Source organism: Chionomys nivalis, chromosome 2 (assembly GCF_950005125.1).
Source record: "Chionomys nivalis chromosome 2, mChiNiv1.1, whole genome shotgun sequence".
NCBI lineage: Eukaryota > Metazoa > Chordata > Mammalia > Rodentia > Cricetidae > Chionomys > Chionomys nivalis.
Genome location: NC_080087.1, coordinates 35342676 through 35355128, shown reverse-complemented (window position 1 = coordinate 35355128; position 12453 = coordinate 35342676).

Here is a 12453-nt window from a genome sequence, read left to right as displayed (position 1 = left end):
TTAAAAGAATACAATTTGTGTGTTGTTATTCTGGAGCATAAGCTAGCCAGGGGGCCAGGAGCTGGGTGGCAGAAACACAGTCCGCAGCTCCCACAACAAACCCCTAGTTCAAACTCCAGCATTATGAAAAAAGTTTCTGGTAGATGACATAGCCTCAATGACTGATGATTGATTGATTGATTGACCAAGAGAAAGGTGACAGGATGAACTAATAAGCATCATAGGAAATGTCAACAGGTTGAAATAAATCAGTTCTGAATTCTTTGAAAACTATAGTTTTTCAAATATAGATTAAATATTTATAGTTAGTCATGAGCATATTCTTCTTATAGAAGCAAGACCAGCTGAAAAGACATTTTACCTACTGCTTTGGACATCGTCTAAACTTTAACAGAGCTGAGAATTAATACGACATTCTCATGAACAAGAAAGAGAAAGTTGCTTAGAAGATTCAGTTTAAAATAAATACATTTAGATACTCTAGGGACCTTAAATAAATGTAGTAGCTATGGTTTGATTGACACAGCCAATGATTAAACTGGTGAAAACACTTGGAACATTTTATAACTCAAGAACTGGACTCTGTTCCAATCATTTCTTATCTATAGTTTTATAAAAATATCACCGGGGTATTGTTAGAACTCTTGTTTTTACTGCAAATATGGATCAGACTAGAATTCAAAACTCTCCACCATACTGTACCAAATCAGAGAGCATCTAATAACATTTTTGCATGTCTAGACATTTCTGTCGATTTTTATCTCTCTCTCTGTGTACACTTGCCTGTAGATATGAGTATCAAGACAGAAATTGATGTCAGATGTCTTCCTCAGTCACCCTCCACTTTCTATTTTGAGGCAGAGCCCCTCTCTGAATGTGGAGCTTGCTATTTTGCCTAGACTGGCAGGTCAGCGAACACCACATCTACTTCTCCCCACCCTGGCCCCAGCAATAGGTGCTACCACATCTGGAGTTTTAGATGGATGATGGAGATCTGAACTCAGGTCCTCATAGTTACATGGCAGGCATTTTATCCATGGAGCCACTTTCCTAGCCTTTAGATTGTCATCTCTCTATGTAGTTCGTTATTCTTTGAAGAATTCAGAATCATTAAAATTGTTAATTCAGAATTACACACAGCATCAAACATTTTAACTAGGACTTCAGTTAAATAAATGAACTGGTGTCACATAAAGCTGGAGGTCACAGTCACAAGGAATTTGATCAGTGATGGAGAGATCTTAATAGAAAGCAAGGTATCACTACTTTAACACTACTGGATCCCTGTAGAACACTACTGGATCCCTGCAGAACAGTGATTGGCAACTTTCCTAATGTTATGGCCCTTTAACACAGTTCCTCATATTGTGATGACCTCAAACCATGAAATTGTTTTCATTGCTACTTCATAACTGCAGTTTTGCTACTCTTATTCAGGATATCAGATATTTACAGCCGAAAGGGGTTGTGACCCACAGATTGAGAACCAATGCTTGATCAAGTAAGAAAGAGAAATATTTGGAAGTTCTGAAATCCAAATCTCAAAATCCCTTTCGTGTGTACTGACAGCTTATGAAAGCTGGGAAATGTTCCAGTTGCCACCGTCTTTATATGTAAAGTTGTCTGGTTTCAATTTAAAGTAATGAACGTTATAATCACATAGACCACTTTTCACTTCTTCACTTCTTTGCATGAAAGAAGAAAAACAAGTTTACACTCTGAAAGTCTCTTGATTCTTTGGACTCAATGCTGTGCCTTTTGTATTATCTTGGTTTGTGCTGTTGACGTCCTGCACATCTTTCTCAATAGGACTTTACATGAGTGATATTTGCTGTTAGAAACTGTAGCCAGATGGACAGATTTGGTTAAAAAAGGAAGTGTTTCTTTAAAGGCCGACTGAGGAAGAAAGGCAATGTTCAGCACATTTCTTTACTCCTTCCTGTCCCCCACCCACCATCTCTCTATCGTGTGAAACATCATTCCTAGGGGTAAGAAACTCACAAGCTAAAAATGTAAGGCCTCCGTGTCTGGAAGATGATGTTGTCATGTAAAGTAAAATAACTCTTACCAGGCAGCGAAAGCCTTCCTGAGTATTCATTCCTGGGACTGTTTGCATTCTTTCCCAGTGAGCTACAGGGACAGACATCAGAACCTATTTATAACAGCCTGATGAGATATGCAACCTTTCAGCGCTGTATGAAGAATCGAAGCTACAAGTGATTGGGTAGAATTTCTATGTGCCTCTTCCCAGCAAGCATCTGTTCCCTTTTGGGGCAGAGGTGAGCCTGGGGCAAGTCTGGGAGAATCTATCTCAGGAACAGCATGTGACATAGAAATGGACACAGTGAGACAGAAACCATACATGGTGAAGTGAAAAAGACGGGCTTTCTTGAGCTGCTGGTGAACTCTGCAAGAGTTAGTTTAATGATCTGAGAGCAAACAGAGCTAGAAGCATGCTGTGGGACAGCAGAAAAGTGTGTGAGGGACTCTGAATGTTCTCCAGGGCTGTCTCTCAGCTCTTAACCACTGTGACTTCAGAAAACGTCACTGGGCATAATGGGGTCTGAGCCCTGTGTGAGTGCAGATAGACTGCCCGGGTTGTACAAAGACCGAAGGGGAGTGCACACATAACTTTGGGCTTGTTAACATGGATGGGATCAGAACACAAAGGTATGCTATAATTGCAGCACTCAGAAGTCTAAGGCATGAGATTGCCTTGAGTTCAAAGCCAGCCTAGGCCTTGGAGCAGGACTCAACTTCAAAAACACCCCAAGACAGCAAAGTCTACAGCTTCAACTCTTCTTTTGGAGGAGAAAGGTCCATGATACAGTATGAAATGACCTTGTCTAATATCTTAGCCTTTTACAATAGCCTCAGAATAGTTACCTTTGCCTTCCTGTCTCCTGGCCCAAGGCGAATTTCCATTGAGAAATGTTAATCAAAACAAAAATGACAAATGAAATGTCTGCCTGGTGTTGGTGGAGTGGAACCATCCATTGGTTCTTACATCTGTTGGATCCAGGTTTTCTGTAGCAGCTAGAGAGGACCAGGGCCTAGATCATTTAATGGCCCACTGGTACATTGAAGAAAAGGTCAACAGCTTAAAAGAAAGATAGTGCTGCTTTGTAAACTAGGCAAAGACATTGGTGTAGACTAGATGGTAGACTAGAGAAGCCTTTCCTTCAACAAATTGGCTCCAATTATTTTTCCTAGTATTGAGATGTTTTCCTTGAATTTTGTAAGTGTTTGATGCTGTGAGAATTGGCATGACGGCTGTAGCCTGTCTTTACAAACCTAGAACTTGCTGAAATCGAATATAAGGAATATCTATTTTTCTTTCTGTAAAAATATTTGCTTACACTGACATTTTGAGCTCTCCTTTAGAAGAAGTCATTTCCCTGCAGCTCTTGGTGTGACAGCACACTGGTATGGAAGGTGTCACTCATCAATAACCAACTGTGTCTATACCAGGCCCAAGAGAAAGGGACTTTTCTTTAATTTAACCCTAGCAAGGCATCATCTTTACAACAGAAAGCTGTTTGCCACTGGATTTGATTCAGCTGGTTATAAAGTTTAGGCCTCAGAGTCTTCTCCCTATTTCCATTTTTCAGGTCATTGACATAGCAAGCATCTTCATACTGAGTAGTTCAAGTGAAATAATACACATGAATATGCTTTGATGTACTTCCAAATATCAGAGAACTAGATATGACTTTAGAAAATTAAATGGAAACTTTGAGCCAGGTATGGTGATACATTCCTGTAATTCCAGCAACAGGGGTAGGGCACTGAATTTCCAATGTAGCTTGGACTATACAATGAGTACCATGCTTACTGCAGCTACACAGAAAGCAAGTAAAAAAGCAAATCATCAAGTTGAGGATACTCAAAAGGGTTGAAACTTAGAGTGTTCAAATGTATAAGGGGCAAATGTACTCTCCGAATGGCACATTGCATTATGTATTACACGTTGTATTACATTACCTTGACATTGACTCATGATATGCCTTGGTTATCTCAAGGATCCTCTCTACTCTGTAAGAGTTGTAAATATTATTACTCCCATATTTAAAAGTGAAAAAGTAATTCTTTAAAAGACCTATACAAATCTAAAATACATATTTCTGATCATTGGATTCTATTAGCTGAAATAACACTGATTTTTGTCATTGTGCCAACGAAACACTTAACACATGGCTTTATATTCCACTAGTCACACATTAAGCTTATTAAGCCTTTACTCTCTCTCTCTCTCTCTCTCTGTGTGTGTGTTGTATTTGTGGGTACAGTTTTATGAATGTGTGAAGGTCAAAGAACCATTTCACATGCCATTCTTCAGGCATCTTTTACCTCTAGTTTGAGGCAGTGTTTCTGATTGGCCTAAACTTTGCTAGATAGGCTAGACTGGCTGGCTAGAGAAATCCAGGACTTGTCTCTTCCACCTTCCATCTCCCTGGGATGATAAACACTGTACCATATCTGAGTTTTTACACAGGTTCTGAGAATCTGAACTTGGGTCTTTAATCCTGAGTCAAGTGCTTTATAGACTAAGCCATTCCCCCCACATTGGGACCTTTGTTTTTTGTAATGAAGATCTTGGAAGACTTAAATGATTCTATGTTCTTTATGAATAGAGCTTTTACAAACAGACTGCCAGTTATTCATGTGAAAGACTATTATCTTTGGTGTTGGTCTGAGTGCCCAGAGTCAGGAATCTGCTCTGCCCTGGTTGTAAAACTTATGGAGAAATTTTATTTCTGTACTGTATAGGTGAAATTGATTCTGGCTCTGAAATTCTGTGGTTCTCCTAAAGAGCTTTCTTTTAAAGATCTAGCATTGTTTATTTAAAAGAAAAATATAATTCAAATTACAGGGAAATTGTGCTATGTTGTGACTGATAATGGTAATGGGAGCACAACTCTGAAAATGCTAAAAAAAATTTGATGAAATTCTTTCAATGGATGAGTTCTACACTATGTGAATCAAATGAAAATTAAATGAAATTTACATGTATTCAAGAACTCTCAAATATTCAAAAATGTGTATTAGCTTCTTTTTTGCCCCTATGACTATAATGCCTGGTGATTTAAGTGAGGTAATTTGCATCTGGATAACAGTAGCAGAGGGCTTCAGCCCACTACAACTAGAAAAATACTAGAACAGCTCATTCTGAGGCAGCAGCTTATGGAAGAGACTACTCTCATCAGAGAACACCAAAATCCATGGAGCAACACAGGCGTTTGAGGCTGACATGAGTCTCCGGATCCTGCTTTTAGTGATGAAGCTCCTAAAGTTTCCATAGTGTGGTCGTTTAAATGAGGTGTTCCCCATAGTCTCAGCATTTGGATGCTTGGCTCCCAGTTAGTCCTACTGTTTGGGAGAGTTTGGGGGTGTGGTCTTGTTGAAGGAAGAGGGCTTTGAGGTTGTAAAAGCCACACATCATTCCCAGTTCATCCCCTCAGCTTTCAGCTTGAAGTTTCAGATATGAGCTCTCCACTTGCTGCTCCAGTTGCTCTTCCTGCCTGCTGCTGCATGACCCCACTCTACTGGTGATGGACTCATCCCTCTGGAACCATGAACCCAAACAAATCAACCCTTCCTTAAGTTGTCTCACTCATGTGCTTTACAACAGCAATGAAAATGGTGACTAATACACAGTGTCTTCTGAAGTGGGCTTTCCTGCTGTATGCTGTGATTACCATAAATGAATAAAGAAACTGCCTTGGCCTGTTGATAGGCAGAACTTAGGTGGGGAAAACTAAACTAAATGCTGGGAGAAAGAAAGGCAGAGTCATAGAGAGACCATGAATCCACTGCCAGAGTTAGATGTGCTGACACTTTGCTGGTAGGCCACAACCTCGTGGTGATACACAGATTAATGGAGATGGTTTAAATTAATATATAAGAGTTAGCCAATAAGAAATTAGAGCTAATGGGCCAAGCAGTGATTTAATTAATACAGTTTTCTGTCTTCTTGGCAGCCAGGATAAACAAGCATCTCCTCCTACAGTCTTCTAAAACAGTGTCACAAAATGAAGAACACATACTTAAAGCCTGTAGAAACATTATAAGTTCAAACTATAACAACACATATAAGCATCATTATGTATATACAACTGAAAATTCACCTTTAAGAATAATGTATTCCATTGACACATTTTTTTCAGAAAAGCAGAAGAAGCTAATGGGTAATAAAATGACAAAATAAAATGTTAGGATATTGGGTTTGTTTTTTTTTTTTATAGAACATGAAGCACACTGAGCACCGCTAGGATGATATATAAAGATATGCATTAGCCAGTCAAGGTGGCACACACTCAAAGTCAGAAATCAGAGGCAGGAGGGACAGGGACTCCAAGGTTATCTTGATTGCTTGACTAGACCTCATTTCCAGACCAGAGATTTTTCGAGAAAGTTCCCGAGGTGTGGGCTTGCAATAGATTGTCTGAGCATCTTTCCATCATGGTTGTCCATTCAAGGAATTAGTAGCTTATGACCGAGAGCATGGAACATATTCATTGGGCCTCACACTGCAGAAGTTCTTGACAGTTTTCCTGACTCCATTCTGTCACTTCCCTCCTTGCCAATTTCTTCCACATTTTATTTAGACACTGAGTCTATAAGGACAATTCCTCTTTCTTTGGTTCCTTCAACTCAAAACTGATCAAGAAGCCTAGATGCATACATACAGAACAATGACAAAAAATACTCTTTATTATCTGTCTTAGGGTGTCTGTTGCTGTGACAATGACCATGGTAACCCTCTTAAAGGAAAAATATTTAATTGGGATGGTTTCATTTTCCTGAGGTTTAGTCCATTATCATCACGATGCTGGAGAAGGAGCTGAGAGGGCTACATAGAAGAGATGTGTACATAAAATTCTTGGTGAGTGATATCCATTTGACTGTGGATGACAGGAAGTGGTCTGTGTCACTGGGTGAATCTTGAGCAAGGAGAACTCAAAACCCATCCCCACTGTGACATACTTCCTCCTCCAAGGCCACACCTACTGCAACAGAGCCACACCTCCTAGAAGTGCCACTTCTTTGGGGGGTCATATTGTTTCAAATCACCATATCATCTTAAATGGTATGATAAATTTATACAATGAAAATTATTTTTTAAAGATAACCCTTTCTGATATCTTATTTTAACACAGTAGAGAATTTGGTGTTTAGGCCACAGTTTATTAGAGTAAATGTCAAATGAGTTAAAAAGCCTAGGTACTTTTACAAAATAAATATTCATTTCTGAGCTAGTATGCTGCGTGTTTAGGATTAATACCCTGTACAGCTTTAGTGTCAGGGGCTTTATCACTCCTCAGAGATGCTTTCCCATTCATGCAGAGGAAGCCCTACTTCAATGAGAGAACAATATTTCTACAATGAAAACAGCTTAAGTTTGTAAGTCATGACAATATTATATAAAGTTAAATGGATATCACTCACTAAGAATTCTATGTATATTTCTCCTTCAGTACAGGAAATTTCTATTTAGTCTATGGCTTAGTGTCTAACTGTGAGACAGCTTCCCATTCAGAAGCTGACAGTGCCATGTTTTTTTCCCACATTGATTATTTTCATGGACTGTCTGGCAAGCCTCTGCAAGTTCCCATTGCCAGTAGATAGGTCTTATCTGTACCCAAATAGTGCAGGGATGGAGACATTCTGTAAATGCCTAAGAGAGTGGAGTAAGCTCCCCATTTATAAATACCTGCAAAGTACAAGGCTGTGAAAATCCTTACGTCACCTCTATGGATATCTCTGTAGGGTATTTTCCTTCTAAGACATTGCTGCTTTATTTCTCAAAAGCCTTTTAAAATATGAATTACACTTCAAATTTAAAGCTCTTTCCCCACTGCTAGATAGGCAAAATTGATAGATCTGACTCACAGAATTAGCAAATGAGTATTATTTGAAAAGTCATTATCTTTGGGTGTCATTCTCTTTGGGTATGAATCGAGTATAGTTGGGTGTTTTAGGGTTTCTATCACTGTGAAGAGACACCATGGTCATGCCAATTCTAATAAAGAAAAATATTTAGTTTGGTGACTTACAGTTTCAGAGGTTTAGTCTATTACCATTATGGGACATGGCAGTATGCAGGCAGACATGGTGGTGGAGAAGGAGCTGAGAGTTCTTTATCTTGATCTGCAGGCAACAGGAAGTGGATCTTTTGCTACACTGAGTGTAGCTTGAGCACAGAAGACCTCAAAGTTCATCTTCACAGTGACACACTTCCTCCAACAAGGCCACACCTACTCCAACAAGGTCACACTTCCTAATAGTGCCACTTCATTTGAGTTTATGGGGCCAATTACATTCAAACTAGAACACTGGGAAAAGCAAAAATATACCTTAATCTCAGAAAAAAACTTCAAATGCACACTGTAAACCATGTTCTATGTATCATGTAAAAAAATCTTCATCTTATTTAAGCATGGAGATGTGTTGCTATCAGCAGAATTGCACCATCCAAAGCATATAGGTTGGGGAAGGATCCCTGAATGTGGTGATTTGTAGAAAAATAGACTTTATAAAATATTTTCTTTTATAATAACAAAACAAATTTAATAATAAATTTTACCAAGTAGATGAAAGATCTGGATTTTGAACACTTTTCAACCCTTATTAAACACATTACAATAACACAGAATAGATGATTTATTGTGTCCAGGTATTAGATAAAATTATTATTTTTTCATTAAATAATTGGTTTTGAAGTTGATCTCATGTGTTCTAGCTATGTAGGTATGGATGTTATTGAGCTTTTGCTCCTCTTTCTCCATCTCCTGAGTGAAGGCATTACAGGTGTGCAACCATGCCTGGTGTACTCAGTGCTGGGGAACAGACTCAGGATGCATGCTATGCAACCACTCTACCAACCGAGGTAGATCTCTGAACCTGATTTGCTACTTTTAAATTTCCATAATTCCAAAAGTATCTCTATAATTCATGCAATTGCTTATCAAATTCCAATGTCAATATTCACAGATATAGAAAAAATCTTAACACTTCTCTGGCATTACAAAAGATCACAAATAGCAGAGGAAATTTGCACTAAGAACAAAATTGTAAACATGATGGTAACTAACTTCAGAATATGTAACAAAGCTATACTAATCAATACAGGATGACAGCAGAACAGAAAAGAAGTATCAAATAAAAGAACAATGTAAATAGTCCCAAAATAAACCCCAACATCTCAGTTCACAGAAAAGGGCAGTCTTTCCAATAACTGGTTCAGGGAAAACTGCATATCTCCACACAAAACAGATTTGATGTGTAAAGGTTTTTATACAATAAAAGAAACACTGAAAAACAATGAATAGAAATACATGGGTTAGGAGAAAAATATATGCAAACTATATATTCAATACAGGACTAGAATAAAAATATATAAGGAACCCAATTTTACAACAAGCAAACATGATAATTTGATGTAAACAAGATCAAATGACCTACATAGACACTTCTTAAAAGAATATATAAATGGTCAATGGACAGAAGAAAATATGCTCAATATCATCAAGTATCAGAAGATGCAAATGAATACCGTAATGTATTATGGCCCTGCGCCTGATAGAAAGGCTTGTAGTGAAACACTAGTGATTGCAAATGTATGGGAGAAAAAGGAACACTTGTTTACTGATGGTGGAAAAACAAATTTATAAAAGCTATTGGAAAAGCCTCAAGGAGGTACCTCACACAGCTAAAAATAAAATTCCTCATTTGTGGGCAGGACAGAGTCTAATACCATAACTGGATCCTAACCCTGTGGCAGAATTGAAATACACCACACACACACACACACACACACACACACACACACTCTCTCTCTCTCTCTCTCTCTCTCTCTCTCTCTCTCTCTCTCTTTTTTTCCTGTTTGTATCTGAATAAATTTAAGTTATAAATCAAATGTAGAAAGAGATTACTACCAAAGATAATAAAATTATAATTGCAACAATATAATGTGATAAACATTATAAAATGTGCTTTCTCTTTCTCAATAAATCTTCCACTATTTACCTTTCTTGTGCATGAGATGATCAAACCCAGTGTTATGAAATGAGGTGAGTGATGTAGACACTGTGATATGGTGACTAAGTTTACACATGACTTGAACTCAGTCCTGTGACATGGAAAGTCGATCTGGTAGCCAAGTGAGCCATGAAGTGACTTACAGACAGGTGTGCTGGACACTGTGGGCAAGCCAGACAGAAAGATGACTCATGCCTCAGAAGAGAGGGGGTGAAATGCATGAATTGTTTATTTCTGGAATTTTCCACTTGATATTTTCACTCATAGTTAGCCAAAGAAAGCTGGAACTATTGGAAATGAAGCCCCATGAGGAGCAACCATACTGCACACCCCAACATGCAATCTTCAACTTTCCTCCTGGCACTGTTTCCTGGGTTCATTATAGTACAGATTCTCTTGCATTTTAATTTCGATGATCTTTTGAGCTTTTGTCCTACCCATCACATGAGATATTTTTCTAATAAAATTTAAGCAGCAGATTTCAGGAAGGATTCTGGAACTTTTTTAGAGTTGGCTTATTTAACAAATTCATTTAGGATTTTTCCATCTTCTGAGTACTTTTACTTCTCAACATGACATATTTTCTCTAAATATCTTGTTGATGTTTGTCAATAACTGCCATCCTTATGCACTTTGAACTGGCAGTATGAATCATATATTTTTTATATTTTCTTCATGGGTATTATATTTAAAAATGTTTTAAGATAAAGATATAAAAATTCAAAGTATTTCTAAGAAAAGCAATACTCATGAAGAAAATATAAAGAATATATGATTCATATTAGCAAAATCCCAAGGAATAGAGACTCTGACCTATTATCAGTTTTCTTGATGGGAAGTAGAAAAGAAGTTTGGATATGTGATATTGGACTTTAAAAGCTAAATAAGAAGGTGAACTCAAAGAAAAACATATAGTTATCCTCCTGGATATTAACCTTCATCAGGCGATGAAAGGAGACAGAGACAGAGACCCACATTGGAGCAACGGACTGAAATCCCAAGGTCCAAATCAGGAGCAGAAGGAGAGAGAGCACGAGCAAGGAACTCAGGACCGTGAGGGGTGCACCCACACACTGAGACAAAGGGGATGATCTATCGGGAACTCACCAAGGCCAGCTGGACTGGGTCTGAAAAAGCATGGGATAAAACCGGACTCGCTGAACATAGCGGACAATGAGGACTGCTGAGAAGTCAAGAACAATGGCACTGGGTTTTGATCCTACTGCATGTACTGGCTTTGTGGGAGCCTAGGCTGTTTGGATGCTCACCTTACTAGACCTGGAAGGAGGTGGGAGGTCCTTGGACTTCCCACAGGGCAGGGAACTCTGACTACTTTTTGGGCTGATGAGGGAGGGGGACTTGAGTGGGGAAGGGGGAGGGAAATGGGAGGCGGTGGTGGGGAGGAGGCAGAAATCTTAAATAAATAAATAAATAAATAAATAAATAAATAAATAAATAAATAAATAAAAAGCCAAGGCTAGTTGCCCTTATTAAACTCTAATAGTCATGAAGAGCTCTTTCATGCTAAATGCCTGCTCTAGTGTGGAGTCTTGGCCTTTCAGCAAAGGCCTCCAGAAAGATGACATAATAGCTAGCACCCAATGACCTGTGACTGCTTAAAGACAGGGTTCAGTATGTGTGACTCTGTTTGCATTAGCATGAACACATTAATTCAGATCCCCAGCTCTCCTGTTAAAAGAGAAATTTGGGTGTGGCCACATGCATGCACGACTGTAATTCCAGCACTCCATGGGGCAGACACAGATGGTTGCTGGCTTTTACTAGTTGCCACCTTAGCTCCACTCTTGTTGAGGGTCTGTTTTAAGGTAATGAGATTAGCGGTGATAGAGAAGGATATCCAATGTCTTCCCTGTCCTCTATGTACACACATTCATGGGTACATACATACATGCATCACATATAACACACACACACACACACAAGAATGTTTAGTTCAGGTGTTTTCATAGTAATGTCAACTGCTGACTAAATGCTTTTGAGAAAAAAGAGGCTGTTTTCTGACATACCTTGTCAAATCAGAGCTATGATAATGATCAAAATGAACAACAAACAACAAGAAAAGCAAACATGCCTCTGCCAATTTTTTCAAAACTGCTGAACTGATTTAGGGGGCTAACTCAGTTATCTCCTTTTTAAAAACATATTGGTCTCCAATCTAATTAAACTGTTGTTAATGGTAAACGCCCAGTGTAAAATACCTGAACCAGAACAAGATTATAATTAAAAAATAATATCCTTGGACAGTTAAAAGCATTTTCAAGAATGTCATGCAAGTAAGATCATTTAATGCTGAGAAAGAATAGAGTGATAAGCTCAGAAAACACAATGGAATGACTAATGTTTTCTTTGTCAACTTCCCTAAGCTTACCAAGGTACTGAGCAAGATTTGTT